Source organism: Schistocerca gregaria, chromosome 5, assembly GCF_023897955.1.
Source record: "Schistocerca gregaria isolate iqSchGreg1 chromosome 5, iqSchGreg1.2, whole genome shotgun sequence".
Classification (NCBI taxonomy): Eukaryota; Metazoa; Arthropoda; class Insecta; order Orthoptera; family Acrididae; genus Schistocerca; species Schistocerca gregaria.
This window is the reverse complement of record NC_064924.1, coordinates 583,996,073-584,014,879: the sequence shown is the minus strand read 5'-3', so window position 1 is coordinate 584,014,879 and position 18,807 is coordinate 583,996,073.

Here is an 18,807-nt window from a genome sequence, read left to right as displayed (position 1 = left end):
ACTTGCTGCTTTACTTGCCCGTGTGTGGCAGCAGAAGCGCGTATCGATAAGCGCAATGTTGTATCAACGTCTGGAGCGACCGATGCCATTTCCGGGTCGTCGTGCGTCAGGTAGTCGGTGAGTGAGAGACTCACCAGCAGTGCAGTCGCTACGGTGCCGCGGTCGAGGACTTACCAGCTGTCCAATCTGTCGGTTGGCGTGAAGAGGAGATAAGGGAGCCGAGAATGGCTTGTGTTCATCCCATTAATTGTATGTCATCCTCCATTACGGCAGTGTCCCATTGTTTTCTTATTCCATTTACTGGCGTCATTAACTTGCTGCTTTACTTGCCCGTGTGTGGCAGCAGAAGCGCGTATCGATAAGCGCATTGTTGTATCAATGTCTGGAGCGAGCGATGCCATTTCCGGGTCGTCGTGCGTCAGGTAGTCGGTGAGTGGGAGACTCACCAGCAGTGCAGTCGTTACGGTGCCGCAGTCGAGGACGGACCAGCAGTCCAGTCTGATGGTTGGCGTGACGAGGAGTTAAAGGAGCCATGAATGGCTTGTGTTTATCCCATTAATTGTTTGTCATCTTCCATTACGGCAGTGCCCCATTGTTTTCTTATTCCATTTACTGGCGTCACTAACTTGCAGCTTTACTTGCCCGTGTGTGGCAGCAGACGCCTGTATCGATAAGCGCATTGTTGTATCAATGTGTGGAGAGAGAGATGCCATTTCCGGGTCGTCGTGTGTCAGGTAGTCGGTGAGTGGGAGACTCACCAGCAGTGCAGTCGCTACGGTGCCGCAATCGAGGACGGACCAGCAGTCCAGTCTGTCGGTTGGCGTGAAGAGGAGATAAGGGAGCCGAGAATGGCTTGTGTTCATCCCATTAATTGTTTGTCATATTCCATTAAGACAGTGCCCCTTGTTTTCATATTCCATTCACTAGCGTCACTAACTTGCTGCTTTACTTGCCCGTGTGTGGCAGCAGAAGCGCGTATCGATAATAGAATTGTTGTATCAATGTCTGGAGCGACAGATGCTATTTCCGGGTCGTCGTGCGTCGGGTAGTCGGTGAGTGGGAGACTCACCAGCAGTGCAGTCGCTACGGTGCTGCAGTCGAGGACGGACCAGCAGTCCAGTTTGTCGGTTGGCGTGAAGAGGAAATAAGGGAGCCGAGAATGGCTTGTGTTCATCCCATTAATTGTTTGTCATCTTCCATTACAGCAGTGCCCCATTGTTTTCTTATTCCATTTACTGGCGTCACTAACTTGCTGCTTTACTTGCCCGTGTGTGGCAGCAGAAGCGCGTATCGATAATAGCATTGTTGTTTTAATGTCTGGAGCGAGCGATGCCATTTCCGGGGTGTCGTGCGTCGTCTAGTCGGTGAGTGGGAGACTCACCAGCAGTGCAGTCGCTACGGTGCCGCAGTCGAGGACGGACCAGCAGTCCAGTTTGTCGGTTGGCGTGAAGAGGAGATAAGGGAGCTGAGAATGGCTTGTGTTCATCCCATTAATTGTTTGTCAGCTTCCATTACGGCCGTGACCCATTGTTTTCTTATTCCATTTACTAGCGTCACTAACTTGCTGCTTTACTTGCCCGTGTGTGGCAGCAGAAGCGCGTATCGATAATAGCATTGTTGTATCAATGTCTGGAGCGACCGATGCTATTTCCGGGTCGTCGTGCGTCGGGTAGTCGGTGAGTGGGAGACTCACCAGCAGTGCAGTCGCTACGGTGCCGCAGTCGAGGACGGACCAGCAGTCCAATTTGTCGTTTGGCGTGAAGAGGAAATAAGGGAGCCGAGAATGGCTTGTGTTCATCCCATTAATTGTTTGTCATCTTCCATTACGGCAGTGCCCCATTGTTTTCTTATTCCAATTACTGGCGTCACTAACTTGCTGCTTTACTTGCCCGTGTGTGGCAGCAGAAGCGCGTATCGATAAGCGCAATGTTGTATCAATGTCTGGAGCGAGCGATGCCATTTCCGTGTCGTCGTGCGTCGGGTAGTCGGTGAGTGGGAGACTCACCAGCAGTGCAGTCGCTACGGTGCCGCAGTCGAGGACGGACCAGCAGTCCAGTCTGTCGGTTGGCGTGAAGAGGAGATAAGGGTGCCAAGAATGGCTTGTTGTCATCCCATTAATTGTTTGTCATCTTCCATTTCGGCAGTGCCCCATTGTTTTCTTATTCCATTTACTGGCGTCACTAACTTGATGCTTTACTTGCCCGTGTGTGGCAGCAGAAGCGCGTATCGATAAGCGCATTGTTGTATCAATGTCTGGAGCGAGCGATGCCATTTCCGGGTCGTCGTGCGTCGGGTCGTCGGTGAGTGGGTGACTCACCAGCAGTGCAGTCGCTACGGTGCCGCATTCGATGACGGACCAGCAGTACAGTCTGTCGGTTGGCGTGAAGAGGAGATAAGGGAGCCGAGAATAGCTTGTGTTTATCCCATTAAATGATTGTCGTCTTTCATTACGGCAGTGCCCCATTGTTTTTTTATTCCATTTACTGGCGTCATTAACTTGCTGCTTTACTTGCCCGTGTGTGGCAGCAGAAGCGAGTATCGATAAGCGCATTGTTGTATCAATGTCTGGAGCGTACAATGCCATTTCCGGGTCGTCGTGCGTCGGGTAGTCGGTGAGTGGGAGACTCACCAGCAGTGCAGTCGCTACGGTGCTGCAGTCGAGGATGGACCAGCAGTCCAGTCTGTCGATTGGCTGAAGAGGGGATAAGGGAACCGAGATTGGCTTGTGTTCATCCCATTAATTGTTTGTCCGCTTCCATTACGGCAGTGCCCCATTGTTTATTTATTCCATTTACTCTCGTCACTAACGTGCTGCTTTACTTGCCCGTGTGTGGCAGCAGAAGCGCGTATCGATAAGCGCATTGTTGTATCAATGTCTGGAGCGAGCGATGCCATTTTCGGGTCGTCGTGCGTCGGGTAGTCGGTGAGTGGGAGACTCACCAGCAGTGCAGTCGCTACAGTGCCACAGTTGAGGACGGACCTGCAGTCCAGTCTGACGGTTGGTGTGAAGAGGAGATAAGGGAGCTGAGAATGGCTTGTGTTCATCCCATTAATAGTTTGTCTTCTTCCATTACGGCAGTGCCCCATTGCTTTCTTATTCTTTTTACTGGCGTCACTAACTTGCTGCTTTAGTTGCCCGTGTGTGGCAGCAGAAGCGCATATCGATAAGCGCATTGTTGTATCAATGTCTGGAGCGAGCTATGCCATTTCTGGGTCGTCGTGCGTCGGGTAGTCGGAGAGTGGGAGACTCACCAGCAGTGCAGTCGCTACGGTGCCGAATTCGAGGACGGACCAGCTGTCCAGTCTGTCGGTTGGCGAGAAGACCAGATAAGGGAGCCGAGAATGGCTTGTGTTCATCCCATTAATTGTTTGTCATCTTCCATTACGGCAGTGCCCCAATGTTTTCTTATTCCTTTTACTGGCGTCACTAACTTGCTGCTTTACTTGCCCGTGTGTGGCAGCAGAAGCGCGTATCGATAAGCGCATTGTTGTATCAATGTCTGGGTCGAGCGATGCCAAATACCGGGTAATCGAGCGTCGGGTAATCGTCGGTGAGTGGGAGACTCACCAATTGTGCAGTCGCTACGGTGCCGCAGTCGAGGACGGACCAGCAGTCCACACTGTCGGTTGGCGTGAAGAGGAGATAAGGGAGCGGAGAATGGCTTGTGTTTATCCCATTAGTTGATTGTCGTCTTTCATTACGGCAGTGCCCCATTGTTTTCTTATTCCATTTACTGGCGTCACTAACTTGCTGCTATACTTGCCCGTGTGTGGCAGCAGAAGTGCGTATCGATAAGCGCATTGTTGTATCAATGACGGGAGCGGACAATGCCATTTCCGGGTCGTCGTGCGTCGGGTAGTCGGTGAGTGGAAGACTCACCAGCAGTGCAGTCGCTACGGTGCCGCAGTCGAGAATGGACCAGCAGTCCAGTCTGTCGATTGGCGTTAAGAGGGGGTAAGGGAGCCGAGAATGGCTTGCGTTCAACCCAATAATTGTTTGTCAGCTTCCATTACGGCAGTGCCCCATTGTTTTCTTATTCCATTTGCTGGCGTCACTAACTTGCTGCTTTACTTGCCCGTGTGTGGCAGCAGAAGCGCGTATCGATAAGAGCATTGTTGTATCAATGTCTGGAACGAGCGATGCCATTTCCGGGTCGTCGAGCGTCGGGTAGTCGTCGGTGAGTGGGAGACTCACCAACAGTGCAGTCGCTACGGTGCCGCAGTCGAGGATGGACCAGCAGTCCAGTCTGTCGATGTGCGTGAAGAGGGGATAAGGGAACCGAGAATGGCTTGTGTTCATCCCATTAATTGTTTGTCCGCTTCCATTATGGCAGTGCCCCATTGTTTATTTATTCCATTTACTGGCGTCACTAACGTGCTGCTTTACTTGCCCGTGTGTGGCAGCAGAAGCACGTATCGATAAGCGCATTGTTGTATCAATGTCTGGAACGAGCGATGCCATTTCCGGGTCGTCGAGCGTCGGGTAGTCGTCGGTGAGTGGGAGACTCACCAGCAGTGCAGTCGCTACGGTGCCGCAGTCGAGGATGGACCAGCAGTCCAGTCTGTCGATGTGCGTGAAGAGGGGATAAGGGAACCGAGAATGGCTTGTGTTTATCCCGTTAATTGTTTGTCGTCTTTCATTACGGCAGTGCCCCCTTGTTTTTTTATTCCATTTGCTGGCGTCACTAACTTGCTGCTATATTTGCCCGTGTGTGGCAGCAGAAGCACGTATCGATAAGCGCATTGTTGTATCAATGTCTGGAGCGAACAATGAAATTTCCGGGTCGTCGTGCGTAGGGGAGTCGGTAAGTGGGAGACTCACAAGCAGTGCAGTCGCTACGGTGCCGCAGTCGAGGACGGACCAGCAGTCCAGTCTGTCGATTGGGGTGAAGAGGGGATAAGGGAGCCGAGAATGGCTTGTGTTCATCCCATTAATTGTTTGTCAGCTTCCATTACGGCAGTGCCCCATTGTTTTCTTATTCCATTGACTGGCGTCACTAACTTGCTGCTTTACTTGCCCGTGTGTGGCAGCAGAAGCGCGTATCGATAAGCGTATTGTTGTATCAGTGTCTGGAGCGAGCGATGCCATTTCCGGGCCGTCGTGCGTCGGGTAGTCGGTGAGTGGGAGACTCACCAGCAGTGCAGTCGCTACGGTGCCGCATTCGAGGACGGACCAGCAGTCCAGTTTCTCGGTTGGCGTGATGAGGAGATAAGGGAGCCGAGAATGGCTTGTGTTCATCCCATTAATTGTTTGTCATCTTCCATTACGGCAATGCCACATTGTTTTCTTATTCCATTTACTGGCGTCACTATCTTGCTGCTTTACTTGCCCGTGTGTGGCAGCAGAAGCGCGTATCGATAAGCGCATTGTTGTATCAATGTCTGGAGCGAACAATGCCATTTCCGGGTCGTCGTGCGTCGGGTAGTCGGTGAGTGGGAGACTCACCAACAGTGCAGTCGCTACGGTGCCGCAGTCGAGGACGGACCAGCAGTCCAGTCTGTCGGTTGGCGTGAAGAGGAGATAATGGAGCCAAGAATGGCTTGTGGTCATCCCATTAATTGTTTGTCATCTTCCATTTCGGCAGTGCCCCATTGTTTTTTTATTCCATTTACTGGCGTCACTAACTTGATGCTTTACTTGCCCGTGTGTGGCAGCAGAAGCGCGTATCGATAAGCGCAATGTTGTATCAATGTCTGGGTCGAGCGATGCCATTTCCGGGTCGTCGTGCGTCGGGTAATCGTCGGTGAGTGGGAGACTCACCAACAGTGCAGTCGCTACGGTGCCGCAGTCGAGGACGGACCAGCAGTCCACTCTGTCGGTTGGCGTGAAGAGGAGATAAGGGAGCGGAGAATGGCTTGTGTTTATCCCATTAGTAGATTGTCGTCTTTCATTACGGCAGTGCCCCATTGTTTTCTTATTCCATTTACTGGCGTCACTAACTTGCTGCTATACTTACCCGTGTGTGGCAGCAGAAGTGCGTATCGATAAGCGCATTGTTGTATCAATGTCGGGAGCGGACAATGCCATTACCGGGTCGTCGTGCGTCGGGTAGTCGGTGAGTGGGAGACTCACCAGCAGTGCAGTCGCTACAGTGCCGCAGTCGAGGATGGACCAGCAGTCCAGTCTGTCGATTGGCGTGAAGAGGGGGTAAGGGAGCCGAGAATGGCTTGCGATCAACCCAATAATTGTTTGTCAGCTTCCATTACTGCAGTGCCCCATTGTTTTCTTATTCCATTTACTGGCGTCACTAACTTGCTGCTTTACTATCCCATGTGTGGCAGCAGAAGCGCGTATCGATAAGCGCATTGTTGTATCAATGTCTGGAACGAGCGATGCCATTTCCGGGTCGTCGTGCGTCGGGTAGTCGTCTGTGAGTGGGAGACTCACCAACAGTGCAGTCGCTACGGCGCCGCAGTCGAGGAAGGATCAGCAGTCCAGTCTGTCGGTTGGCGTGAAGAGGAGATAAGGGAGCCGAGAATGGCTTGTGTTTATCCCGTTAATTGTTTGTCGTCTTTCATTACGGCAGTGTGCCCTTGTTTTTTTATTCTATTTGCTGGCGTCACTATCTTGCTGCTTTACTTGCCCGTGTGTGGCAGCAGAAGCGCGTATCGATAAGCGCATTGTTGTATCAATGTCTGGAGCGAGCGATGCCATTTCCGGGTCGTCGTGCGTCGGGTAGTCGGTGAGTGGGAGACTCACCAGCAGTGCAGTCGCTACGGTGCCGCATTCTAGGACGGACCAGCAGTCCAGTCTCTCGGTTGGCGTGATGAGGAGATAAGGGAGCCGAGAATGGCTTGTGTTCATCCCATTAATTGTTTGTCATCTTCCATTACGGCAGTGCCACATTGTTTTCATATTCCATTTACTGGCGTCACTATCTTGCTGCTTTACTTGCCCGTGTGTGGCAGCAGAAGCGCGTATCGATAAGCGCATTGTTGTATCAATGTCTGGAGCGAACAATGCCATTTCCGAGTCGTCGTGCGTCGGGTAGTCGGTCAGTGGGAGACCCACCAGCAGTGCAGTCGCTACGGTGCCGCAGTCGAGGACGGACCAGCAGTCCAGTCTGCCGGTTGGCGTGAAGAGGGGGTAAGGGAGCCGAGAACGGCTTGCGTTCATCCCATTAATTGTTTGTCATCTTCTATTACGGCAGTGCCCCATTGTTTTCTTATTCCATTACTGGCGTCAGTATCTTGCTGCTTTACTTGCCCGTGTGTATCAGCAGAAGCGCGTATCGAAAAGCGCATTGCTGTATCAATGTCTGGAGCGAGCGTTGCCATTTCCGGGTCGTCATGCGTCGGGTAGTCGGTGAGTGAGAGACTCACCAGCAGTGCAGTCGCTACGGTGCCACGGTCGAATACTTACTAGCTGTCCAGTCTGTCGGTTGGCGTTAAGAGGAGATAAGGGAGCCGAGAATGGCTTGTGTTCATCCCAATAATTGTTTGTCATCTTCCATTACGGCAGTGCCCCATTGTTTTCTTATTCCATTTACTGGCGTCACTAACTTGCTGCTTTACTTGCCTCTGTGTGGCAGCTGAAGCGCGTATTGATAAGCGCATTGTTGTATCAATGTCTGGAGCGAGCGATGCCATTTCCGGGTCGTCGTGCGTCGGGTCGTCGGTGAGTGGGAGACTCACCAGCAGTGCAGTCGCTACGGTGCCGCATTCGATGACGGACCAGCAGTACAGTCTGTCGGTTGGCGTGAAGAGGAGGTAAGGGTGCCGAGAATAGCTTATGTTTATCCCATTAATTGATTGTCGTCTTTCATTACGGCAGTGCCCCATTGTTTTTTTATTCCAGTTAATGGCGTCACTAACTTGCTGCTTTACTTGCCCGTGTGTGGCAGCAGAAGCGCGTATCGATAAGCGCATTGTTGTATCAATGTCTGGAGCGAGCGATGCCGTTTTCGGGTCGTCGTGCTTCGGGTAGTCGGTGAGTTGGAGACTCACCAGCAGTGCAGTCGCTACAGTGCCGCAGTCGAGGATGGACCTGCAGTCCAGTCTGACGGTTGGTGTGAAAAGGAGATAAGAGAGCTGAGAATGGCTTGTGTTCATCCCATTAATTGTTTGTCATCTTCCATTACGGCAGTGCCCCACTGTTTTCTTATTCCTTTTACTGGCGTCACTAACTTGCTGCTTTACATGCCCGTGTGTGGCAGCAGAAGCGCGTATCGATAAGTGCATTGTTGTATCAATGTCGGGAGCGAACAATGCCATTTCCGGGTCGTCGTGCGTCGGGTAGTCGGTGAGTGGGAGACTCACCAGCAGTGCAGTCGCTACGGTGCCGCAGTCGAGGATGGACCAGCAGTCCAGTCTGTCGATTGGCGTGAAGAGGGGGTAAGGGAGCCGAGAACGGCTTGCGTTCATCCCATTAATTGTTTGTCAGCTTCCATTACGGCAGTGCCCCATTGTTTTCTTATTCCATTTACTGGCGTCAATAAGTTGCTGATTTACTTGCCCGTGTGTGGCAGCAGAAGCGCGTATCGATAAGCGCATTGTTGTATCAATGTCTGGAGCGAGCGATGCCATTACCGGGTCGTCGTGCGTCGGGTAGTCGGTGAGTGGGAGACTCACCATTAGTGCAGTCGCTACGGTGCCGCATTCGAGGACGGACCAGCAGTCCAGTCTGTCGGTTGGCGTGAAGAGGGGATAAGGGAGCCGAGAATGGCTTGTGTTCATCCCATTAATTGTTTGTCGTCTTTCATTACGGCAGTGCCCCCTTGTTTTTTTATTCCATTTACTGGCGTCACTAAATTGCTGCTTTACTCTCCCGTGTGTGGCAGCAGAAGCGCGTATCGATAAGCGCATTGTGTATCAATGTCTGGAGCGAGCGATGCCATTTCTGGGTCGTCGTGCGTCGGGTAGTCGTGGGTGAGTGGGAGACTCACCAACAGTGCAGTAGCTACAGTGCCGCAGTCGAGGACGGACCTGCAGTCCAGTCTGACGGTTGGTGTGAAAAGGAGATAAGAGAGCTGAGAATGGCTTGTGTTCATCCCATTAATTGTTTGTCATCTTCCATTACGGCAGTGCCCCATTGTTTTCTTATTCCTTTTACTGGCGTCACTAACTTGCTGCTTTACATGCCCGTGTGTTTCAGCAGAAGCGCGTATCGATAAGTGCATTGTTGTATCAATGTCTGGAGCGAGCGATGCCATTTCCGGGTCGTCGTGCGTCGGGTAGTCGGTGAGTGGGAGACTCACCAGCAGTGCAGTCGCTACGGTGCCGCAGTCGAGGATGGACCAGCAGTCCAGTCTGTCGATTGGCGTGAAGAGGGGGTAAGGGAGCCGAGAACAGCTTGCGTTCATCCCATTAATTGTTTGTCAGCTTCCATTACGGCAGTGCCCCATTGTTTTCTTATTCCATTTACTGGCGTCAATAAGTTGCTGCTTTACTTGCCCGTGCGTGGCAGCAGAAGAGCGTATCGATAAGCGCATTGTTGTATCAATGTCTGGAGCGAGCGATGCCATTACCGGGTCGTAGTGCGTCGGGTAGTCGGTGAGTGGGAGGCTCACCATTAGTGCAGTCGCTACGGTGCCGCATTCGAGGACGGACCAGCAGTCCAGTCTGTCGGTTGGTGTGAAGAGGGGATAAGGGAGCCGAGAATGGCTTGTGTTCATCCCATTAATTGTTTGTCGTCTTTCATTACGGCAGTGCCCCCTTGTTTTTTTATTCCAATTACTGGCGTCACTAACTTGCTGCTTTACTCTCCCGCGTGTGGCAGCAGAAGCGCGTATCGATAAGCGCATTGTTGTATCAATGTCTGGAACGAGCGATGCCATTTCCGGGTCGTCGTGCGTCGGGTAGTCGTGGGTGAGTGGGAGACTCACCAACAGTGCAGTCGCTACGGTGCCGCATTCGAGGACGGACCAGCAGTCCAGTCTGTCGATTGGCGTGAAGAGGGGATAAGGGAGCCGAGAATGGCTTGTGTTCATCCCATTAATTGTTTGTCAGCTTCCATTACGGCAGTGCCCCATTGTTTTCATATTCCATTTACTGGCGTCACTAACTTGCTGCTTTACTTGCCCGTGTGTGGCAGCAGAAGCGCGTATCGATAAGCGCATTGTGTATCAATGTCTGGAGCGAGCGATTCCATTTCTGGGTCGTCGTGCGTCGGGTATTCGTGGGTGAGTGGGAGGCTCACCAACAGTGCAGTCACTACGGTGCCGCAGTCAAGGACGGACCAGCAGTCCAGTCTGTCGGTTGGCGTGAAAAGGAGATAAGGGAGCCGAGAATGGCTTGTGTTTATCCCATTAATTGTTTGTTGTCTTTCATTACGGCAGTATCCGTTTGTTTTTTTATTCCATTTACTGGCGTCACTAACTTGCTGCTTTACATGCCCGTGTGTGGCAGCAGAAGCTCGTATCGATAAGCGCATTGTTGTATCCATGTCTGGAGCGAGCGATGCCATTTCCGGGTCGTCGTGCGTCGGGTAGTCGTCGGTGAGTGGGAGACTCACCAACAGTGCAGTCGCTACGGTGCCGCAGTCGAGGACGGACCAGCAGTCCAGTCTGTCGGTTGGGAGAAGAGGAGATCAGGGAGCCGAGAATGGCTTGTGTTCATCCCATTAATTGTTTGTCAGCATCCATTACGGCAGTGCCCCATTGTTTTCTTATTCCATTTACTTTCGTCAATAAGTTGCTGCTTTACTTGCCCGTGTGTGGCAGCAGAAGCGCGTATCTATAAGCGCATTGTTGTATCAATGTCTGGAGCGAGCGATGCCATTACCGGGTCGTCGTGCGTCGGGTAGTCGGTGAGTGGGAGACTCACCATTAGTGCAGTCGCTACGGTACCGCATGCGAGGACGGACCAGCAGTCCAGTCTGTCGGTTGGCGTGAAGAGGGGATAAGGGAGCCGAGAATGGCTTGTGTTCATCCCATTAATTGTTTGTCGTCTTTCATTACGGCAGTGCCCCCTTGTTTTTTTATTCCATTTACTGGCGTCACTAACTTGCTGCTTTACTCTCCCGTGTGTGGCAGCAGAAGCGCGTATCGATAAGCGCATTGTTGTATCAATGTCTGGAACGAGCGATGCCATTTCCGGGTCGTCGTGCGTCGGGTAGTCGTCGGTGAGTGGGAGACTCACCAACAGTGCAGTCGCTACGGTGCCGCATTCGAGGACGGACCAGCAGTCCAGTCTGTCGATTGGCGTAAAGAGGGGATAAGGGAGCCGAGAATGGCTTGTGTTCATCCCATTAATTGTTTGTCAGCTTCCATTACGGCAGTGCCCCATTGTTTTCTTATTCCATTTACTGGCGTCACTAACTTGCTGCTTTATTTGCCCGTGTGTGACAGCAGAAGCGCGTATCGATAAGCGCATTGATGTATCAATGTCTGGAGCGAGCGATGCCATTTCCGGGTCGTCGTGCGTCGGGTAGTCGGTGAGTGGGAGACTCAACAGCAGTGCAGTCGCTACGGTGCCGCAGTCGAGGATGGACCAGCAGTCCAGTCTGTCGGTTGGCGTGATGAGGAGATAAGGGAGCCGAGAATGGCTTGTCTTTATCCCATTAATTGTTTGTCGTCTTTCATTACGGCTGTGCCCCATTGTTTTCTTATTCCATTTACTGGCGTCACTAACTTGCTGCTTTACTTGCCCGTGTGTGGCAGCAGAAGCTCGTATCGATAAGCGCATTGTTGTATCCATGTCTGGAGCGAGCGATGCCATTTCCGGGTCGTCGTGCGTCGGGTAGTCGTCGGTGAGTGGGAGACTCACCAACAGTGCAGTCGCTACGGTGCCGCAGTCGAGGACGGACCAGCAGTCCAGTCTGTCGGTTGGCAGAAGAGGAGATCAGGGAGCCGAGAATGGCTTGTGTTCATCCCATTAATTATTTGTCATCCTCCATTACGGCAGTGCCACATTGTTTTCTTATTCCATTTACTGGCGTCACTAACTTGCTGCTTTACTTGCCCGTGTGTGGCAGCAGAAGCGCGTATTGATAAGCGCATTGTTGTATCAATGTCTGGAGCGAGCGATGCCATTTCCGGGTCGTCGTGCGTCAGGTAGTCGGTGAGTGGGAGACTCACCAGCAGTGCAGTCGCTACGGTTCCGCAGTCGAGGACGGACCAGCAGTCCAGTCTGATGGTTGGCGTGACGAGGAGATATAGGAGCCGAGAATGGCTTGTGTTTGTCCCATTAATTGTTTGTCATCTTCCATTACGGCAGTGCCCCATTGTTTTCATATTCCATTTACTGGCGTCACTAACTTGCTGCTTTACTTGCCCGTGTGTGGCAGCAGACGCCCGTATCGATAAGCGCATTGTTGTATCAATGTCTGGAGAGAGAGATGCCATTTACGGGTCGTCGTTTGTCAGGTAGTCGGTGAGAACGAGACTCACCAGCAGTGCAGTCGCTACGGTGCCGCAGTCGAGGACGGACAAGCAGTCCAGTCTGTCGGTTCGCGTGAAGAGGAGATAAGGGAGCCGAGAATGGCTTGTGTTCATCCCATTAATTGTTTGTCATCTTCCATTACGGCAGTGCCCCATTGTTTTCTTATTCCATTTACTGGCGTCACTAACTTGCTGCATTACTTGCCCGTGTGTGGCAGCAGAAGCGCGTATCGATAATAGCATTGTTGTATCAATGTCTGGAGCGACCGATGCTATTTCCGGGTCGTCGTGCGTCGGGTAGTCGGTGAGTGGGGGACTCACCAGCAGTGCAGTCGCTACGGTGCCGCAGTCGAGGACGGATCAGCAGTCCAGTCTGTCGGTTGGCGTGAAGAGGAGATAAGGGAGCCGAGAATGGCTTGTGTTTATCATATTATTTGTTTGTGATCTTCCATTACGGCACTGCCCCATTGTTTTCTTATTCCATTTACTGGCGTCACTAACTTGCTGCTTTACTTGCCCGTGTGTGGCAGCAGAAGCGCGTATCGATAAGCGCATTGTTGTATTAATGTCTGGAGCGACCGATGCCATTTCCGGGTCGTCGTGCGTCGGGTAGTCGGTGTGTGGGAGACTCACCAGCAGTGCAGTCGCTACGGTGCCGCAGTCGAGGACGGACCAGCCGTCCAGTCTGTCTGTTGGCGTGAAGAGGAGATAAGGGAGCCGAGAATGGCTTGTGTTCATCCCATTAATTGTTTGTCATCTTCCATTACGGCAGTGCGCCATTGTTTTCTTATTCCATTTACTTGCGTCACTAACTTGCTGCTTTACTTGCCCGTGTGTTTCAGCAGAAGCGCATTGTTTTATCAATGTCTGGAGCGACCGATGCTATTTCCGGGTCGTTGTGCGTCGGGTAGACGGTGAGTGGGAGACTCACCAGCAGTGCAGTCGCTACGGTGCCGCAGTCGAGGACGGACCAGCAGTCCAGTCTGTCGGTTGCGTGAAGAGGAGATAAGGGAGCCGAGAATGGCTTGTGTTCATCCCATTAATTGTTTGTCATCTTCCATTACGGCAGTGCCCCCTTGTTTTCTTATTCCATTTACTGGCGTCACTAACTTGCTGCTTTACTTGCCCGTGTGTGGCAGCAGAAGCGCGTATCGATAAGCGCATTGTTGTATCAATGTCTGGAGCGAGCGATGCTATTTCCGGGTCGTCGTGTGTCGTGTAGTCGGTGAGTGGGAGACTCACCAGCAGTGCAGTCGCTACGGTGCCGCAGTCGAGGACGGACCAGGCGTCCAGTCGGTCGGTTGGTGTGAAGCAGCAAGCAGGTCCCGTCGCGTGGAGCCGCTGTCAGCGTACAAGCGCGGTAGCAATGTGAAGTGCCGCTTGCGAGTGCTACGAATTTCGTTGCCCACCGATCTTGGACTAGAAAGTTGAGTCCTCACGTAACTCACTATCGACCCTTAACTGTTTACATTTCTTCGTTTGATCCTGGTTGTCGCTTTTGGGGCATTCCCGCGACCAACAATGTGTGTGTATAGAAGTCGGCTAGGATTACAATCGTCTCTCTGTGAAACATAACTTAATTTATTCCCTGTTATGGACATTCACCAGTGGTATCTTCTGCCTTGTTGCCGTTGAGGTTCCTGGTACCTGCCCTGGTCGTTGACGTAATTTTAGGCAGTGTATTTTCCTCGTCGTGTTGTTGCTGTCCAACGCGGCGTGTAGCCTGACAGCTGAGCCAATATTCTGTGTGTGGTGTATTGAAATCTTGTTTTATATTTTGCTGGTTGCGTGGAGTGGAGCTGATTTGGTTGATTGGTCGGTCGGCTGTCTATCGGTTGGGTTGCCTCCAGTTTAATAAATCGATGGACAGGCCGACCCCTGGAAACATCTGAGCTCCGTTCTTTGTGTGTTATGTAGTAATTTCCCTGTTTGGATTTTAGTTATTTGGTTGATGTGTGGCTTTCAGTTGAGTATAAACATCCCTTAACTTGCCCTTAAGACATGAGATTGTTATATTTTTGTATGGGGCTTTCAGCCGAATTTTACTGGAGAGTTTTTAAGATAAGGCATCCTGCCTTCAGGTTGAAACTCTTTCTAGGTCTTAAGTCGTTAAACATATTTTGTTGATATGTGGCCTTCTGCCGAGTATTAATATCTCTTAAATTAATGTCCTTGTCTTGCCCTTAAGGCATGACACTGTTATTCTTTATTTTATATGAAATGTTTTACGATACGGCCTTCTCCGCTTTAAAATTAAAACTCCTCTTTCTAGGGCTTAAGCCGTTACATTATTTGTTGGTGAGCAGCCTTCAGCTGTTTTAATATCTCTTAAATTAATCTTCTTCTCTTGCCCATAAGGCATAAAATTGTTGTGTTTTGGAATGGGACCTCCAGCCGAATTTGCATGAAATGCTTTAAGATAGGGTCTTCTGCCTTTTGATTGAAACTCCTCTTATTGCTTAATATGCGACCTCGTGTGTATTTCCATTAAAATTAAATTGCTAAGGCCTTCAGACAATTAGATTGAAGATTTAGAAAATATTCTTGGGTGAAACCTCCAGAAGAACCTTGTATTTCAGTTTTGCTTAAGCCTTGTGTCTTGGACTTTGAATGTGGCCTTCAGCCGATCTAACGTTATTCAGAGGAGGTCGATTAAGGTTTTGGGTGTTTTGCATCTTTGTTGTAACATTGTGTGTTGATAAATGAAGATTTATGTTGAGTGTATCTGACAGGATCTCATTTTGGTCCCTTTCCACATAGTAATCCGCACCGTCCTGCTAGTCCAGGCATTTCAATGAGTTCTTAGAGTGGATAATGAAATAGTGGTCAACCTGCTGAAGAACTCAGGAGCTCAGAGCGAAACACGTGTGTAAGCAAAGCCTTGCAGGGAAAGCAGATGACGCGGGGAGCGATTTGTCACGGCGCAGCCTAAATCTGATACATGACTAGTGTAAAGTGGATCAAGGCTGCAAAGTGAGCGTTAGAGTAAATTTTCTGACTGAACATCATGCGAAAGTGAACCTTTGGCGACAGAACACAGCTGCCAGTGTGCAGATGTAACTCTGTAAGATAAGTCTTTTAAACCTCTTACACAAAGATAAAGGCGTGATTCGAATGGTATAATGTCACAAGAAATCAGGATTTTTTTTCGGGTGAGCACGAGTACCAGAAAACCAAACATTCTTAAGATTTAATTCTGCAATAAGCGCTGCAAGGGAACATTGTAAGGGACTATATGTCGCAGTGTTGTGAAAGATAGCACTGTATGCGGTTTTCTCGTGAGGATAGTTATTGAGTAAAGTTGTCTGGGAAGCATAAACAGAACTTGTGTCTCAAGGACAAAGCTCTGATGTTTGCTCCTGATCTAAGTGTTAAGAAATCACTAGATAAACAGATGGGATGCCAACTGTATAGGTTCAATGAAGCCAAGCCATGATTTGCTCATGATACGTTATTGAGAATTTATTAAGACAGAATGAATCGTTCGACTTCCTAAGTGTGGAATTGAAAATTAATTATTTGTACATAAGCACTCTAAGAGGCCTAGAAGTGATATATGTTTCATAATATTTGAGTTAATGAGCAGCGCAATTGGTCGTGGAGTGATGTTGTGAGACTAAGTAATGCGAATGAGGGATGAAACATTGGTTTTTCAGAGTTGAAGATTAATCTAATATATGTGTAGAAGTTCAGCAGTAGCCGATTTAGTGTTACGTTCTTGCTTTCCCGATTAAGGGTAATGGTAATGAAGGTAGAGAACGAGGTCAGAGAAGGACCTGAGGTATGGGTGCTTCTCCGTGGATGGATGTAGTACACAGCTAGTACCCAGTCATTGTGTAAAGATTACAAGTCTTCAATGAAAGTAATAACATGTAGTGAGGAGATCCCAATAGATCCTTGCGTGTGCAGCCAAGAACCAAAGCTGCAGTGTAGTGACATATGCTCCCTGCCGCCGTTGGATAAGCAGCTGCAGCAGTAAGTCGTATACTCCTAGCTCACTCATTTGTTACATAGTTAAATTCTTAATTTCTTTGCTTGTTTTTGGTACATGCATTGTTTAATTCATAAATTTCGGGCTTATTATAGTATTTGAGAATTGTAGCATCGCGTTTTAGTACTTGAATAGTGCAAAATCGCGTAGTCTCCTTACGCCGCCGAGCAGTGTGTCAGCGGTGCGCAAGTAGCAGCATTACTGCATTTACTAGGCAATCTGGTATTTTAATAACCGTTTAAATTTTGTGTCGAATTGTTTGTGCTCTCTGTAGATTAATTCAGACGTTCTTTGCACAACAGTTTTAGCATGGGTAGGGACTGCAACTGCTGTGTTCGGATACAGGCAGAGTTTGCATCCCTTTGCTCCCAGCTTCAGGCAATATTGGCTTCGGGCACACCTTGATGCTGCTGCCAATGGGCATAACTGTGGGGGTCCTGATGGGGGTTTGTCGGGGACGTCTAGCTCGTCCCACACATCCCCCGATCGGACTACGACTGTGGCTGCCCGGGATACTGCCCACATTGAGTCTCATCGCACAGGTGTGGTAGAGTGGGAGGTCGTCTCGAGGTGTGGCAGGGGGCGAAAGACATTCCAGAGAGCTGAACGGAAAGCCTCTCCAGTTTGTCTGACGAACGTGTTTCAGGATCTGTCTCAGGCTAATACTGATCTTCAGCCTGACATGGCTGCTTGTCCTGTTCAAGAGGTTGCCCCTCAGTCTGCAGGATCCGGGCGGTCCCTGAGGATGGGCTTAGTGGTAATTGGGAACTCCAACGTCAGGCGCGTAATAAGGCCCCTTAGGGATATAGCAGCAAGAGAGAGGAAGAAAACCAATGTGCACTCCGTGAGCATACCGGAGTGGAGTCATTCCAGATGTGGAAAGGTTCCTTCCGGATACCATGAACGGTACAGGGTGCACCCATCTGCAGGTGGTCGCTCATGTAGGCACCAATGATGTGTGTCGCTATGGATGGGAGGAAATCCTCTCTGGCTTCCGGCGGCAATCTGTATTGGTGAAGACTGCCAGTCTCGCTATCGGGATGAAAGCAGAGCTCACTATCAGCAGCATCGTCGACAGGACTGACTGCGGACCTTTGGTACAGAGGCGAGTGGAGGGTCTGAATCAGAGGCTGAGACGGTTCTGCGACCGTATGGGCTGCAGATTCCTCGACTTGCGCCATAGGGTGGTGGGGTTTCTGGTTCCGCTGGATAGGTCAGGAGTCCACTACACGCTGCAAGCGGCTACACGGGTAGCAGGGGTTGTGGGGCGTGGACTGGGAGTTTTTAGGTTAGATGGCATCGGGCAAGTACAGAAAGGGCAGCAGCCTCAAATTGTGTTGGGCAAAGTCAGGACTTGCGGGGGCCAAGCAGCAATCGGTATTGTAATTGTAAACTGTCGAAGCTGCGTTGGTGAAGTACCGGAACTTCAAGCGCTGATAGAAAGCACCGAAGCTAAAATCGTTATAGGTACAGGAAGCTGGTTGAGGCCAGAGATAAATTGTACTGAAATTCTTACAAAGGCACAGATGGTGTTTAGAAAGGATAGATTGCATGCAACCGCTGGTGGCGTGTTTGTCACTGTTAATAGTAGTTTATCTGTGGTGAAGTACAAGTGGATAATTCTTGTGAATTATTGTGGGTGGAGGCAACAATAATTCACTCCGTTTACCGACCTCCCGATTCAGCAGCATTAGTGGCAGAACAACTGAGAGAAAATCTCGAATACATTTCACATAAATTTTCTCAGCATGTTATAGTCTTAGGTGGAGATTTCAATTTACCAGATATAGATCGAGACACTCAGATGTTTAGGACGGGTGGTAGGGACAGAGCATTAGGTGACATTATACTGAGTGCACTATTCGAAAATTAATTCGAGCAATTAAACAGTGAACCAACTCGTGGAGATAACATCTTGGACCTACTGATAACAAACAGACCCGAACTTTCCGACTCTGTAAGTGCAGAATGGGGAATCAGTGATCATAAGACCGTTGCAGCATCACTGAATATGGAAGTTAATAGGAATATAATAAAATGGAGGAAGGTTTGTCTGTTTAGCAAGAGTAATAGAATGCAGATTTCGGACTACCTAACAGATGAAAACAAAAATTTCTGTTCCAACACTGATAATGTTGAGTATTTATGGAAAAAGTTCAAGGCAGTCGTAAAATGCGTTTTAGACAGGTACTTGTCTAGTAAACCTGTGAGGGACGGAAAAAACCCACCGTGGTTCTACAACAAAGTTAGGAAACTACTGCGAAAGCAAAGAGAGCCTCACTCCAAGTGCAAACGCAGCCAAAACATCTCAGACAAACAGAAGCTAAACGATATCAAAGTTAGCGTAAGGAGGGCTATGCGTGAAGCGTTCAGTGAATTCGAAAGTAAATTTCTATGTATCGACTTGACAGAAAATCCTAGGAAATTCTGGTCTTACGTTAAATCAGTAAGTGTCTCGAAACAGCATATCCAGACACTCCGGGATGATGATGGCAT